A 13,839-nucleotide genomic window follows, 5' to 3' on the forward strand; every position below is an offset into this window, starting at 1 on the left:
GCGTTATCATCTAAAATATTTATCGAGACCAGGATGAATTGGCAGTTTCAGGGCGGTACAACATTACTACGTGATCTAAACCAGAAAAAGCCCAGGATCTGGCCAACAAGTATGAGAAATATGCGAAAGTATGAGCCTGATGCGGGCAAATCCTGGACCTAACCCAGACCTGACATGCGTTATCCATTAAAATATTTATCGAAACCAGGTTTAATGGACTGTATCAGTGTGGTACCCCATTACTACATGATCCAAACCAGAAATAACCCAGGATCTGTTCAACAAGTATGTGAAGAATGCGAAAGTATGAGTCAGATGAGGGCAAATCCCAGACCTATCCCAGTCGCAACTTTCGTTATCCTCTTAAATATTGGTCGAGACCTGGTTTAGTCGACTGCTTCAGTGTGGTACCACATAACTACGTGATCCAAACCGGAAAAAGCCCAGGATCTGGCCAACAAGTATGAGAAATATGCGAAAGTATGAGCCTGATGCGGGCAAATCCTGGACCTAACCCAGACGTAACATGCGTTATCCTCTAAAATATTGACCGAGACTAGGTTTTATGGACTGTTTCAGTGTGGTACCACATTACCGCCTGATTCAAACCTGAAAAAACCCAGAATCTGTACAACAAGTATGTGAAGAATGCGAAAGTATGGGTCCGATGGGGGCAAATCCCAGGCCTAACATAGACCTAGCGTGAGTTATCCTCAAAAATATTGATCGAAACCAGGTTTAATGGACTGTTTCAGTGTGGTACCACATTACTACGAGATCCAGACCTGTGAAAGCACAGGATCTGGCCAACAAATATGTGAGAAATGCGAAGGTATGACCCTGATAAGAGCAAATCCCACACCTAACCGAGTCCTAACCGGCGTTATCCTCGAAAATGTTGATCGTGACCAGGTTTAATCGACTGTTTCAGTGTGGTGCCACATTACTACCTGATCCAAACCAGAAATAACCCAGGATCTGTTCAACAAGTATGTGAAGAATGCGAAAGTATGAGTCTGATGAGGGCAAATCCCAGGCCTAACCTAGACCGAACATGCGTTATCATCTAAAATATTGATCGAAGCCAGGTTTTATGGACTGTTTCAGTGTGGTACCACATTACTACGTGATCCAAACCAGAAAAAAACCCAGAATCTGTACAACAAGTATGTGAAGAATGCGAAAGTATGGGTCCGATGGGGGCAAATCCCAGGCCTAATCTAGACCTAGCGTGAGTTATCCTTAAAAATATTGATCGAAACCAGGTTTAATGGACTGTTTCAGTGTGGTACCACATTACTACGAGATCCAGACCTGTGAAAGCACAGGATCTGGCCAACAAATATGTGAGAAATGCGAAGGTATGACCCTGATAAGAGCAAATCCCACACCTAACCGAGTCCTAACCGGCGTTATCCTCGAAAATGTTGATCGTGACCAGGTTTAATCGACTGTTTCAGTGTGGTACCACATTACTACCTGATCCAAACCAGAAATAACCCAGGATCTGTTCAACAAGTATGTGAAGAATGCGAAAGTATGAGTCTGATGAGGGCAAATCCCAGGCCTAACCTAGACCGAACATGCGTTATCATCTAAAATATTGATCGAAGCCAGGTTTAATGTACTGTTTCTGTATGGTACCACATTACTACGTGATTCAGACTAGAAAAAAACCCAGGATCTGGCCAACAAGTATGAGAAATATGCGAAAGTATGAGTCTGATGAGGGCAAATCCCAGGCCTAACCTAGACCTAACATGCGTTATCATCTAAAATATTTATCGAGACCAGGATGAATTGGCAGTTTCAGGGCGGTACAACATTACTACGTGATCTAAACCAGAAAAAGCCCAGGATCTGGCCAACAAGTATGAGAAATATGCGAAACTATGAGCCTGATGAGGGCAAATCCCACACCTAACCGTGTCCTAACCGGCGTTATCCTATAAAATGTTGATCGAGACCAGGATTAATCGACTGTTTCAGTGTGGTACCACATTACTACGTGATCCAAATCAGGGAAAAACACAGGATCCGTTCAACAAGTATGTGAAGAATGCGAAAGTATGGGTCAGATGAGGGCTAATCCTAACCCTAACCCAGACCTAACATGCGTTATCCATTAAAATATATATCGAAACCAGGTTGAATGGACTGTATCAGTGTGGTACCACATTACTACATGATCCAAACCAGAAATAACCCAGGATCTGTTCAACAAGTATGTGAAGAATGCGAAAGTATGAGTCAGATGAGGGCAAATCCTAGACCTATCCCAGACACAACTTTCGTTATCCTCTTAAATATTGGTCGAGACCTGGTTTAGTCGACTGTTTCAGTGTGGTACCACATAACTACGTGATCCAAACCGGAAAAAGCCCAGGATCTGGCCAACAAGTATGAGAAATATGCGAAAGTATGAGCCTGATGCGGGCAAATCCTGGACCTAACCCAGACGTAACATGCGTTATCCTCTAAAATATTGACCGAGACTAGGTTTTATGGACTGTTTCGGTGTGGTACCACATTACCGCCTGATTCAAACCTGAAAAAACCCAGAATCTGTACAACAAGTATGTGAAGAATGCGAAAGTATGGGTCCGATGGGGGCAAATCCCAGGCCTAACCTAGACCTAGCGTGAGTTATCCTCAAAAATATTGATCGATACCAGGTTTAATGGACTGTTTCAGTGTGGTACCACATTACTACGAGATCCAGACCTGTGAAAGCACAGGATCTGGCCAAGAAATATGTGAGAAATGCGAAGGTATGACCCTGATAAGGGCAAATCCCACACCTAACCGAGTCCTAACCGGCGTAATCCTCGAAAATGTTGATCGTGACCAGGTTTAATCGACTATTTCAGTGTGGTACCACACTACTACCTGATCCAAACCAGAAATAACCCAGGATCTGTTCAACAAGTATGTGAAGAATGCGAAAGTATGAGTCTGATGAGGGCAAATCCCAGGCCTAACCTAGACCGAACATGCGTTATCATCTAAAATATTGATCGAAGCCAGGTTTAATGGACAGTTTCTGTATGGCACCACATTACTACGTGATCCAGACTAGAAAAAAACCCAGGATCTGGCCAACAAGTATGAGAAATAAGCGAAAGTATGAGTCTGATGAGGGCAAATCCCAGGCCTAACCTAGACCTAACATGCGTTATCATCTAAAATATTTATCGAGACCAGGTTGAATTGGCAGTTTCAGGACGGTACAACATTACTACGTGATCTAACCCAGAAAAAGCCCAGGATCTGGCCAACAAGTATGAGAAATATGCGAATGTATGAGCCTGATGCGGGCAAATCCCAGAACTATCCCAGACCCAACTTGCGTTATCCTCAAAAATATTGGTCGAGACCAGGTTTAGTCGACTGTTTCAGTGTGGTACCACATTACTACGTGATCCAAACCAGAAAAATCCCAGGACCAGGCCAACAAGTATGAGAAATTTGCGAAAGTCTGAGCCTGATACGGGCAAATCCTGGACCTAACCCAGACATAACATGCGTTGTCCTCTAAAATATTGACCGAGACTAGGTTTCATGGACTGTATCAGTGTGGTACCACATTACCACGTGATTCAAACCAGAAAAAACCCAGGATCACGTAGTAATTCACGTAGGAGGAGTGATACCACATTACTACGTGATCCAAACCAGAAAAAGCCAGGGATCTGTTCAACAAGTATGTGAAAAATGGGGAAATATGACCCTCATGAGGGCAAATCCCTGATCAATCCCAGACCTAACTTGCGTTATCCTCTAAAATATTGATCGAAACCAGGTTTAATTGACTGTTTCAGTGCGGTAACACATTACTACGTGAACCAATCCAGAAAAAGCCCAGGATCTAGCCATGAAGTATGAGAAATATGCGAAAGTATGAGCCAGATGAGGGCAAATCACAGACCTATCCCAGACCCAACTTGCGTTATCCTCTAAAATATTGGTTGAGACCAGGTTTAGTCGACTGTTTCAGTGTGGTACCACATTACTACGTGATCCAAACCAGAAGAAGCCCAGGATCTGGCCAACAGGTATGAGAAATATGCGAAAGTATGAGCCTGATGAGGGCAAATCCCAGACCTAACCCAGACCTAACATTCGTTATCCTCTAAGATATTGATCGAGACCAGGTATAATTGACTGTTTCAGTGTGGTACCACATTACTACCTGATCCAAACCAGAAATAACCCAGGACCTGTTCCACAAGTATGTGAAGAATGCGAAAGTATGAGTCTGATGAGGGCAAATCCCAGGCCTAACCTAGACCTAACATGCGTTATCATCTAAAATGTTGATCGAGACCAGGATTAATCGACTGTTTCAGTGTGGTACCACTTTACTACGTGATCCAAACCAGAAGAAGCCAGGGATCTGTTCAACAAGTATGTGAAATATGCGAAAGTATGAGTCTGATTAGGGCAAATCCCTGATCTATCCCAGACCTAACTTGCGTTATCCTCTAAAATATTGATCGAAACCAGGTTTCATGGACTGTTTCAGTGTGATACCACATTACCACGTGATCCAAACCAGAAAAAGCAATGGATCTGGCTAACAAGTATGAGAAATATGCGACAGTTTGAGGGCAAATCCCACACCTAACCGTGTCCTAACCGGCGTTATCCTATAAAATGTTGATCGAGACCAGGATTAATCGACTGTTTCAGTGTGGTACCACTTTACAACGTGATCCAAACCAGAAAAAGCCAGGGATCTGTTCGAAAAGTATGTGAAATATGCGAAATTATGACCCTGATGAGGGCAAATCCCACTCGTAACCTAGACCTATTATGCGTTATCATCTAAAATATTTATCGAGACCAGGTTGAATTGACTGTTTCAGGGCGGTACAACATTACTACGTGATCCAAACCAGTGAAAGCACAGAATCTGGCCAACAAGAAATGAGAAATATGCGAAACTATGAGCCTGATGATGACAAATCCCAGACCTATCCCAGACCTAACATGCGTTATCCTCTAAAATATTTATCAAGACTAGGTTTAATTGAATGTTTCAGTGTGGTGCCACATTACTACGTGATCCAAATCAGGGAAAAACACAGGATCCGTTCAACAAGTATGTGAAGAATGTGAAAGTACGGGTCAGATGAGGGCAAATCCTAAACCTAACCCAGACCTAACATGCGTTATCCATTAAAATATTTATCGAAACCAGGTTGAATGGACTGTATCAGTGTGGTACTACATTACTACATGATCCAAACCAGAAATAACCCAGGATCTGTTCAACAAGTATGTGAAGAATGCGAAAGTATGAGTCAGATGAGGGCAAATCCTAGACCTATCCCAGACACAACTTTCGTTATCCTCTTAAATATTGGTCGAGACCTGGTTTAGTCGACTGTTTCAGTGTGGTACCACATAACTACGTGATCCAAACCGGAAAAAGCCCAGGATCTGGCCAACAAGTATGAGAAATATGCGAAAGTATGAGCCTGATGCGTGCAAATCCTGGACCTAACCCAGACGTAACATGCGTTATCCTCTAAAATATTGACCGAGACTAGGTTTTATGGACTGTTTCGGTGTGGTACCACATTACCGCCTGATTCAAACCTGAAAAAACCCAGAATCTGTACAACAAGTATGTGAAGAATGCGAAAGTATGGGTCCGATGGGGGCAAATCCCAGGCCTAACCTAGACCTAGCGTGAGTTATCCTCAAAAATATTGATCGATACCAGGTTTAATGGACTGTTTCAGTGTGGTACCACATTACTACGAGATCCAGACCTGTGAAAGCACAGGATCTGGCCAAGAAATATGTGAGAAATGCGAAGGTATGACCCTGATAAGGGCAAATCCCACACCTAACCGAGTCCTAACCGGCGTAATCCTCGAAAATGTTGATCGTGACCAGGTTTAATCGACTATTTCAGTGTGGTACCACATTACTACCTGATCCAAACCAGAAATAACCCAGGATCTGTTCAACAAGTATGTGAAGAATGCGAAAGTATGAGTCTGATGAGGGCAAATCCCAGGCCTAACCTAGACCGAACATGCGTTATCATCTAAAATATTGATCGAAGCCAGGTTTAATGGACAGTTTCTGTATGGCACCACATTACTACGTGATCCAGACTAGAAAAAAACCCAGGATCTGGCCAACAAGTATGAGAAATAAGCGAAAGTATGAGACTGATGAGGGCAAATCCCAGGCCTAACCTAGACCTAACATGCGTTATCATCTAAAATATTTATCGAGACCAGGTTGAATTGGCAGTTTTAGGACGGTACCACATTACTACGTGATCTAACCCAGAAAAAGCCCAGGATCTGGCCAACAAGTATGAGAAATATGCGAATGTATGAGCCTGATGCGGGCAAATCCCAGACCTATCCCAGACCCAACTTGCGTTATCCTCAAAAATATTGGTCGAGACCAGGTTTAGTCGACCGTTTCAGTGTGGTACCACATTACTACGTGATCCAAACCAGAAAAATCCCAGGACCAGGCCAACAAGTATGAGAAATATGCGAAAGTATGAGCCTGATACGGGCAAATCCTGGACCTAACCCAGACCATGCGTTGTCCTCTAAAATATTGACCGAGACTAGGTTTCATGGACTGTATCAGTGTGGTACCACATTACCACGTGATTCAAACCAGAAAAAACCCAGGATCACGTAGTAATTCACGTAGGAGGAGTGATACCACATTACTGCGTGATCCAAACCAGAAAAAGCCAGGGATCTGTTCAACAAGTATGTGAAAAATGGGGAAATATGACCCTCATGAGGGCAAATCCCTGATCTATCCCAGACCTAACTTGCGTTATCCTCTAAAATATTGATCGAAACCGGGTTTAATTGACTGTTTCAGAGTGGTACCACATTACTACGTGATCCAAACCAGAAAAAAAACCAGGATCTGGCCAACAAGTATGAGAAATATGCGAAAGTATGAGTCTGATGAGGGCAAATCCCAGGCCTAACCTAGACCTAACATGACTTATCATCTATAATATTTATCGAGACCAGGTTGGATTGACTGTTTCAAGGCGGTACAACATTACTACGTGACCCAAACCAGTGAAAGAACAGAATCTGGCCAACAAGTTTGAGAAATATGCGAAACTATGAGCCTGATGAGGGCAAATCCCAGACCTATCCCAGACCTAACATGCGTTATCCTCTAAAATATTTATCAAGAGCAGGTTTAATTGAATGTCTCAGTGAGGTACCACATTACTACGTGATGCAATCCAAAAAAAGCCCAGGATCTAGCCATCAAGTTTAAGAAATTTGCGAAAGAATGAGCCTGATGAGGGCAAATCCTAGACCTAACCCAGACGTAACATGCGTTATCCTCTAAAATATTGATCGAAACCAGGTTTAATCGACTGTTTCAGCGTGGTACCACATTACTACGTGATACAATCCAGAAACAGCCCAGGATCTAGCCATGAAGTATGAGAAATATGCGAAAGTATGAGCCTGATGAGGACAAATCCTAGACCTAACCCAAACCTAACATGCGTTATCCTCTAAAATATTTATCAAGACCAGGTTTAATTGACTGTTTCAGTGTGGCATCTCATTACTACGTGGTCCAAACCAGTGGGAGCCCAGTATCTGGCCAACAAGAATGAGAAATATGAGAAAGTATGAGCCTGATGAGAGCAAATCCCAGACCTTATCCAGACCTAACATGCGTTATCCTCAAAAATATTGATCGAAACCAGGTTTAATGGACTGTTTCAGTGTGGTACCACGTTACTACGTGATCCAAACCAGAAAAAGCCCCGAATCTGGCCATCAAGTATGAGAAATATGTGAATGTACAAGCCTGATGAGAGCAAATCCCAGACCTAACCTAGACCTAACATGAGTTATTCACTAAAATATTGATCGAAACCAGGTTTAATGGACTGTTTCAGTGTGGTACCATATTAGTACGTGATCCAAACCAGAATAAGCCAGGGATCTGTTAAACAAGAATGTGAAAAACGCGAATGTATGACCCCGATGAGAGCAAACCCCAGACCTAACCAAGACCTAACATGCGTTATTCTCTAAAATATTGATCGAAACCAGGTTTAATGGACTGTTTCAGTGTGGTACCACATTACTACGTGATCCAAACCAGAAAAAGCCAGGGACCTGATCAACAAGTATGTGAAATAAGCGAAAGTATGTGTCTGATGAGGGCAAATCCCAGGCGTAACCTTGACCTAACATGCATTATCCTCTAAAATATTGATTGAAACCAGGTTTCATGGACTGTCTCAGTGTGATACCACGTTACCACATGATTCAAACATGAAAAAGCCAGGGATCTGATCAACAAGTATGTGAAATACGCGAAACTATGAGCCTGATGAGGGCAAATCCCAGACCTATCCCAGACCTAAGATGCGTTATCCGCTAAAATATTTTTCAAGTCCAGGTTTCATTGACAGTTTCAGTGTGATACCACATTACTACGTGATACAGACCAGAAAAAACCCAGGATCTGGCCAACAAGTATGAGAAATATGCGAATGTATGAGTCTGATGAGGGCAAATCCCAGGCCTAACCTAGACCTAACATGCATTATCCTCTAAAATATTGATCGAATCCAGGTTTCATGGACTGTTTCAGTGTGGTACCACATTACTACGTGATCCAAACCAGAAAAAGCCAGGGATCTGTTCAACAAGTATGTGTAGAATGCGAAAGTATGTGTCTGATGAGGGCAAATCCTAACCCTAACCCAGACCTAACATGCGCTATCATCTAAAATATTGATCGAAACCAGGTTTAATCGACTGTTTCAGAGTGGTACCACATTACTACGTGATCCAAACCAGAAAAAAAACCAGGATCTGGCCAACAAGTATGAGAAATATGCGAAAGTATGAGTCTGATGAGGGCAAATCCCAGGCCTAACCTAGACCTAACATGACTTATCATCTATAATATTTATCGAGACCAGGTTGGATTGACTGTTTCAAGGCGGTACAACATTACTACGTGACCCAAACCAGTGAAAGAACAGAATCTGGCCAACAAGTTTGAGAAATATGCGAAACTATGAGCCTGATGAGGGCAAATCCCAGACCTATCCCAGACCTAACATGCGTTATCCTCTAAAATATTTATCAAGAGCAGGTTTAATTGAATGTCTCAGTGAGGTACCACATTACTACGTGATGCAATCCAAAAAAAGCCCAGGATCTAGCAATCAAGTTTAAGAAATTTGCGAAAGAATGAGCCTGATGAGGGCAAATCCTAGACCTAACCCAGACCTAACATGCGTTATCCTCTAAAATATTGATCGAAACCAGGTTTAATCGACTGTTTCAGCGTGGTACCACATTACTACGTGATACAATCCAGAAACAGCCCAGGATCTAGCCATGAAGTATGAGAAATATGCGAAAGTATGAGCCTGATGAGGACAAATCCTAGACCTAACCCAAACCTAACATGCGTTATCCTCTAAAATATTTATCAAGGCCAGGTTTAATTGTCTGTTTCAGTGTGGCATCACATTACTACGTGATCCAAACCAGTGGGAGCCCAGTATCTGGCCAACAAGAATGAGAAATATGAGAAAGTATGAGCCTGATGAGAGCAAATCCCAGACCTTATCCAGACCTAGCATGCGTTATCCTCAAAAATATTGATCGAAACCAGGTTTAATGGACTGTTTCAGTGTGGTACCACGTTACTACGTGATCCAAAACCAGAAAAAGCCCCGAATCTGGCCATCAAGTATGAGAAATATGTGAATGTACAAGCCTGATGAGAGCAAATCCCAGACCTAACCTAGACCTAACATGAGTTATTCACTAAAATATTGATCGAAACCAGGTTTAATGGACTGTTTCAGTGTGGTACCATATTAGTACGTGATCCAAACCAGAATAAGCCAGGGATCTGTTAAACAAGAATGTGAAATAAGCGAAAGTATGTGTCTGATGAGGGCAAATCCCAGGCGTAACCTTGACCTAACATGCATTATCCTCTAAAATATTGATTGAAACCAGGTTTCATGGACTGTCTCAGTGTGATACCACGTTACCACATGATTCAAACATGAAAAAGCCAGGGATCTGATCAACAAGTATGTGAAATACGCGAAACTATGAGCCTGATGAGGGCAAATCCCAGACCTATCCCAGACCTAAGATGCGTTATCCTCTAAAATATTTTTCAAGTCCAGGTTTCATTGACAGTTTCAGTGTGGTACCACATTACTACGTGATACAGACCAGAAAAAACCCAGGATCTGGCCAACAAGTATGAGAAATATGCGAATGTATGAGTCTGATGAGGGCAAATCCCAGGCCTAACCTAGACCTAACATGCATTATCCTCTAAAATATTGATCGAATCCAGGTTTCATGGACTGTTTCAGTGTGGTACCACTTTTCTACGCGATCCAAACCAGAAAAAGCCAAGGATCTGTTCAACAAGTATGTGAAATATGCGAAAGAATGAGCCTGATAAGAGCAAATCCCAGACCTAACCTAGACCTAACATGAATTATTCTCTAAAATATTGATTGAAACCAGGTTTAATTGACTGTTTCAGTGTGGTACCACTTTACGACGTGATCCAATCCAGAAAAAGCCCCGAATCTGGCCATCAAGTATGAGAAATATGCGAATGTACAAGCCTGATGAGAGCAAATCCCAGACCTAACCTAGACCTAACATGAGTTATTCTCTAAAATATTGATCGAAACCAGGTTTAATGGACTGTTTCAGTGTGGTACCACATTACTACGTGATCCAAACCAGAGAAAACCCAGGATCTGTTCAACAAGTATGTGAAAAACGCGAAACTATGAGCCTGATGAGGGCAAATCCCAGACCTATCTCAGACCTAACATGCGTTATCCTCTAAAATATTGATCGAAACCAGGTTTAATGGACTGTTTCAGTGTGGCACCACTTTACTACGTGATCCAAAGCAGAAAAAACCCTCGATCAGGCCAACATGTATGTTAAAACTGCGAAAGTATGACCCTGATGAGGGCAAATCCCAGGCCCAACCTAGACCTAATATGCGTTCTCCTCTAAAATATTGATGGAAACCAGGTTTAATTGACTGTTTCAGTGTTGTACTTCATTACTACGTTATGCAATCCAGAAAAAGCCCAGGATCTAGCCATTAGGTATGAGAAATATGCGAAAGAATGAGCCTGATAAGAGCAAATCCCAGACCTAACCTAGACCTAACATGAATTATTCTCTAAAATATTGATCGAAACCAGGTTTAATTGACTGTTTCAGTGTGGTACCACATTACTACGTGATACAGACCAGAAAAAACCCAGGATCTGGCCAACAAGTATGAGAAATATGCGAATGTATGAGTCTGATGAGGGCAAATCCCAGGCCTAACCTAGTCCTAACATGCATTATCCTCTAAAATATTGATCGAATCCAGGTTTCATGGACTGTTTCAGTGTGGTACCACATTACTACGTGATCCAAACCAGAAAAAGCCAGGGATCTGTTCAACAAGTATGTGTAGAATGCGAAAGTATGTGTCTGATGAGGGCAAATCCTAACCCTAACCCAGACCTAACATGCGCTATCATCTAAAATATTGATCGAAACCAGGTTTAATCGACTGTTTCAGAGTGGTACCACATTACTACGTGATCCAAACCAGAAAAAAAACCAGGATCTGGCCAACAAGTATGAGAAATATGCGAAAGTATGAGTCTGATGAGGGCAAATCCCAGGCCTAACCTAGACCTAACATGACTTATCATCTATAATATTTATCGAGACCAGGTTGGATTGACTGTTTCAAGGCGGTACAACATTACTACGTGACCCAAACCAGTGAAAGAACAGAATCTGGCCAACAAGTTTGAGAAATATGCGAAACTATGAGCCTGATGAGGGCAAATCCCAGACCTATCCCAGACCTAACATGCGTTATCCTCTAAAATGTTTGTCAAGAGCAGGTTTAATTGAATGGCTCTGTGAGGTTCCACATTACTACGTGATCCAAACCAGAAAAACGCAGGATCTGTTCAACAAGCATGTGAAGAATGCGAAGGTATGAGTCTGATGAGGGCAAATCCCAGGCCTAACCTAGACCTGACATGCGTTATCCTCTAAAATACTGATCGAAACCAGGTTTCATGGAGTGTTTCAGTGTGGTACCACATTACTACGAGATCCAAACCAGAAAAAGCAATGGATCTGGCTAACAAGTATGAGAAATATGCGACAGCATGAGCCTGATGAGGGCAAATCCCACACCTAACCGTGTCCTAACCGGCGTTATCCTATAAAATGTTGATCGAGACCAGGATTAATCGACTGTTTCAGTGTGGTACTACTTTACAACGTGATCCAAACCTGAGAAAGCCAGGGATCTGTTCGAAAAGTGTGTGAAATTTGCGAAAGTATGACCCTGATGTGGGCAAATCCCAGGCGTAACCTAGACCTATCATGCGTTATCCTCTAAAATATTTATCAAGACCAAGTTTAATTCACTGATTCAGTGTGGTACCACATTACTACGTGATCCAGACCAGAAAAAAAGCCAGGATCTGGCCAACAAATATGAGAAATATGCGAAAGTATGAGTCTGATGAGGGCAAATCCCAGGCTTAACCTAGACCTAACATGCGTTATCCTCTTAAATATTGGTCGAGACCAGGTTTAGTCGACTGTTTCAGTGTGGTACCACATAACTACGTGATCCAAACCAGAAAAAGCCCAGGATCTGGCCAACAAGTATGAGAAATATGCGAAAGTATGAGCCTGATGAGGGCAAATCCCACACCTAACCGAGTCCTAACCGGCGTTATCCTCTAAAATGTTGATCGTGACCAGGTTTAATCGACTGTTTCAGTGTGGTACTACATCAGTATGTGATCCAATCCAGAAAATGCAACGTATCTGGCCAACAGGTATGTGAAATATGCGAAAGTATGAGCCTGATGAGGGCAAATCCCACACCTAACCAAGTCCTAACCGGCGTTATCCTCTAAAATGTTGATCGTGTCCAGGTTTAATCGACTGTTTCAGTGTGGTACCGCATTACTACGTGATCCAGACCAGAAAAAAACCCAGGATCTGGAAAACAGGTATGAGAAATATGCGAAAGTATGAGTCTGATGAGTGCAAATCCCAGGCCTAACCATGACCTAACATGAGTTATCCTCAAAAATATTGATCGAAACCAGGTTTAATTGACTGTTTCAGTGTTGTACTTCATTACTACGTTATGCAATCCAGAAAAAGCCCAGGATCTAGCCATCAAGTATGAGAAATATGCGAAAGAATGAGCCTGATAAGAGCAAACCCCAGACCTAACCTAGACCTAACATGAATTATTCTCTAAAATATTGATCGAAACCAGGTTTAATTGACTGTTTCAGTGTGGTACCACTTTACGACGTGATCCAATCCAGAAAAAGCCCCGAATCTGGCCATCCAGTATGAGAAATATGCGAATGTACAAGCCTGATGAGAGCAAATCCCAGACCTAACCTAGAACTAACATGATTTATTCTCTAAAATATTGATCGAAACCAGGTTTAATGGACTGTTTCAGTGTGGTACCACATTACTACGTGATCCAAACCAGAGAAAACCCAGGATCTGTTCAACGAGTATGTGAAGGTTGCGAAAGAATGAGTCTGATGAGGTCAAATCCCAGACCTATCCCAGACCTAACTTGCGTTATCCTCTAAAATATTTATCAAGACCAGGTTTAATTGAATGTTTCAGTGTGGTACCACATTACTACGTGATGCAATCCAGAAAAAGCCCAGGACCAGGCCAACAAGTATGAGAAATATGCGAAAGTATGAGCCTGATACGGGCA

Source organism: Colletes latitarsis, chromosome 3 (assembly GCF_051014445.1).
Source record: "Colletes latitarsis isolate SP2378_abdomen chromosome 3, iyColLati1, whole genome shotgun sequence".
Lineage (NCBI taxonomy): Eukaryota > Metazoa > Arthropoda > Insecta > Hymenoptera > Colletidae > Colletes > Colletes latitarsis.